Source organism: Elephantulus edwardii, unplaced genomic scaffold, assembly GCF_000299155.1.
Source record: "Elephantulus edwardii isolate Elephantulus edwardi_28Jun2011 unplaced genomic scaffold, EleEdw1.0 scaffold00152, whole genome shotgun sequence".
Lineage (NCBI taxonomy): Eukaryota > Metazoa > Chordata > Mammalia > Macroscelidea > Macroscelididae > Elephantulus > Elephantulus edwardii.
This window is the reverse complement of record NW_006399902.1, coordinates 1,313,876-1,317,942: the sequence shown is the minus strand read 5'-3', so window position 1 is coordinate 1,317,942 and position 4,067 is coordinate 1,313,876.

Sequence of the window (4,067 nt, the reverse complement as noted above, 5' to 3'; positions counted from 1 at the left end):
TATTATTATTATTAGTGTCTTCCAAGATAGAAATTCCTGTAGGATGGAATCCTTGCTTGTCTTTCACATTTGTGTCTCCAGTGTCTAAAATTGTGACTAGTAGATAACAAGGAGTCTATAGCCATGGGCTTAATGAATGTTTGACCAAATGAGTAAATTAATGTGGCACTTCAAACTTAATCTTTCCCATGTCTTTTTATTAAATTAACAAGTAGATTTTTATCTGTATAGTAGACCTAATGAACTCAGAATGCTTCAGGCTTATCTTGACTTCTATGAAATAAGCTTACCTTAGCCATTGAAAAGGTAAAGGGCATGGCTATTCTATTTAAAGGAACCCCTTGTCTTCTAGTCATTTCTATTCTTAAATTCACACCTGGGAGGACTTCCAGGATGAAATGTGACCACAGGCTCATTTAACAGAAGAAACAATAGAAATTCAAAAATAAAGAAAACAAGAAGGTCATACATGGAGTCAAAGCTCCAGGATAAGAACTGACCTCAGTGCATCTTGACACATCAAGAGGTGGCACATCATAACGTGTTTGTTAGGCACAGAATTTGCCACAACTTTTCAAAAGCCAATCTAAGAAGAATGATACTAATAGCTCAAAAGTCTGAGTGCTTTCTATGTGACAGGCCTCATGAAAAACATTTCTTAAAATCGTAAAGGGCTTACTATCTCCATTTTCCAGATGAGAAAACTGAGGCAAAGAAAGGCAAGATATTTTGCCTCTAGTCACTTCCTGAATAGGCACTACAGGCTTGAGCCCAGACAGTCTGGCAATGTGCATCAAAGTCATTTGATTTGACAAATTCACTTCCAGGGATAGATTCTAAAGAAATTATTATGATCCAAGGGGACAAATCTTATTAGGAAGAATGACTCTATTTCCATGGCTTGCAGTTTTTGCACGGACTTCACTGTCATAATGTTCAAGTCTCTGAGAGGGTGCGAATAAGGAAGGAGGAGAATGAGCATTTATTCAAGCTACAGCAACATGTTTTGCAGGCAGGTCAGGGATGATAAGGTAAAATGAAAGTGCAAAGGCTGAAAAGACAAAACTGTTTAGGCTGCTTGTAAAAGGAGATGCACCCTCACTGCCTGTCATGGAGAAGACAGGTGTGAGAAGGACATGAAGGCAAAAAGCCCCACCTCTTCTCCCCAGAATAAAGATATATAGCAGGATGCACCTGTCAATCCCATTTTCTCACCCTACCTGGTTTCAGTGATGGAGACATTAAGAAACACCTTTTTTTTTTGTTAGCTCATTGAGATGTTTGCATCATATGGCTTCTACTAAAGAGCAAGGATATCAGTTTAAAGACTAAAATGCACCTGGCTTAGCTCTGGTATTTCCATTGCTATGTATGTACATATGAAAGTTAGCCTGAAGAATTGATGACTTTGAATTGTGCTGATAAAGAGCATTGAATATACCACGATTGTCAAAAGAAGAAACCAATCTGTCTTGGAGGAAGTGAAATCAGGGTGCTCCTTATAGGTAAAGATGGTGACATGTTGTCTCACATAGTTAGGACAGAGGGACCAGTTCTTGGAACAAGACATTATTCCTGGAAAGGTGGAGGGTTGATAAAAGAGTAAGACCTTTAAGGAGATGGAGAGATGCATTGATAGTAACAATGAGCTTGAGTATTGCAGAGAGTATGAGGATGGTCCAGGATAGGGCAAGGTTTTGATCTGTTTTTCTTAGAGTCCCTATGAATTAGAGTAGATATAATGGGACTGTAGACCCTTATGGGGCCCTTTCTTCTGCTGCCTCGTTAGGCACTTAACCTGAATGACCTTTCTGCTAACTTCAGCTCATGCAAATAGGTGTTAACTCAGTCCTAGCGGTCAGGAACCTCTGTAACAGATAATTGGTCCATAATTGGAAATATCTTTAACAGTCTATTGATAATCCCCCCCCCCAATTAATCTGTGGCAAGGGTGAAATAGTAACAGGTATTGATTTCCTGGAACTGAGCTCTGAGGCTAAAATCAAAGCAGAGAAGATAGGAGGGGTGAACCTGAGGCAAGGGAGTTTGTTTTACAATGAAATTATGGTTATTGCTCTCCTGGTAGCTTTTCCTCTGCACCACAGCAGCAGGTGGCTCTCTGAGTAACAGCAGATTTGTATAGTATTTCATTAGGACATTTTAGTCAAAAGATCAATGCTGCTTTTCGAGCCTCTGCTAGTCCACGAGGAAGCAGGAGCCTGGGGAGAGGCCTGCTAAGATCCGGCTAAAATTAGGCGCCTGCCTGCAGATGCTGGCTTCGCAATCATAGCGCATCGATTTCCAAAGTGAGCTGAAGCTGAGTGAGTTTAATTGGCCTCCTTGTTCCGTCTTTGTGGGGAGGGACCTTTTGTATTACTTTAGTTCTTTCTCTGGGGAGATGGATCTATTTGAAGACAGGCTCGATATTTGGCTCTCGCTCACATGCTCTGTGTGGGGGTGGCAGGATGGGGTAGAGGAGAACATCAGAATACTGTGTTCTATACTTGCTTCTTGAACTCAGAGCATTGTTGTCCAGGTCCTGGGTGCACAAGGAAAAATAATGTACTAGAGTGTGGCAAGAAAGAGCTCAACCACTGATCAGCTGAGTCCTCTCAGGAGTAGTCTATCTTCAGGCCTCAACTTTCCTAGACTGTAAGATGGACAGAACATTGGTTGTTCATCCTGAGGAATCAGTGGTTTAATTCATACAAAGTAATCGAAGGAGGATCTAGAACGAGAAAATTGCCATTTGATGACCATGATTGAGGCTTTTTATCAAACTTCCACTAACTTCAGACTCTATGTTCTGTATTTTCATTCTCTTATCTCATTTAGGGAGCTCTGGTGCCTTCTTGGTAAGAAATTGATGCTGCCAATACAAAGATATGTGGTATTACTCTACCAGCTGTTCTGTGGAAGAAAGGTCATCCATGTTGCAGCACACATTAGAACTCCACGCCGTTTATTTCAGAACACTATTCCATCATATGCGTGTACCACAATTGTTTACCCTCTCACTTGTTGATGGACAAGCAACTTCTTTCTACTTTTGGAATATCATGACTAATGCTGCAATAGACATTTGTGTTCAAGTATTTGTTTGAGCTTTTCTTTTTGAATCCTTTGGTATAAGACTAAGAGTGCAATCACTGGGTCCCAAATTCTACATTTAACTTTATGAGTTATTTTCTGAGTAACTCTCTTCATTTTGTCTTATCACTGGTCCTATATGAAAATTTCATTTCTATCTGTCCTTTCAATATGTTATTTTTTCATTTTCATTGTTGTCAGAACCAATCCATAGTCAAACCCTCCTGTGGGTTTTCAGAGTTAATTGAAGGGGAAGAGAGTGCCCACCTTTCTCTCTTGGAGCAGCTGGTCAGTTTGAACCTTGTACCTTTGGGTTGCTAGCACAACTCCTTACCACTAGGTCACCAGAGCTCCCGTTTTTATTATTACCATTCTAATAGATATGAAGTAGTACCTCATTGTGGATGTGGTTTTCATTTCCCTAATGACTAATGTTATTGATGATAATATGTTTATGGGACATTTTAATATCTCCTTTGGTGAAATATTTAAGTCATATGCCCATGTACTAACTGGGCTATTTATCTTTTGGTGTTAATGGTGTAGGAGTTCCTCTTATTTATGAGGAAAGTGAAAAGGCAACTGACAGGATGGAAGAAAATATTCATAAATCATGGATCTGAGGTTTTCCTCTCTTAATAAATATGTTTTGATACACAATAATTTTAATTTCTACAAATTCCAATTTATCTATGTTTTCTTTTTTCTTTTTGTGCCCATGCTTTTGGTTTCATAAGAAAGAAGTCACTGCCAAATTATGTCTTTAGATTCCAATTATGCCTCTGATAGACAGCATGTTTTTGGGAAGGGCTGTATTTTATGTCTTTGGCCTTCCTCATGTCTTGATTTCTCCATTACATCTTTATTCTGTGTCTTCCCCCCCAATTGTTGTTGTTGTTATGTGCCATCGAGTCGTTTCCGACTCATAGCGACCCTATGCACAACAGCCCTAAAACCTGCTCTATCCTGCGCCAACC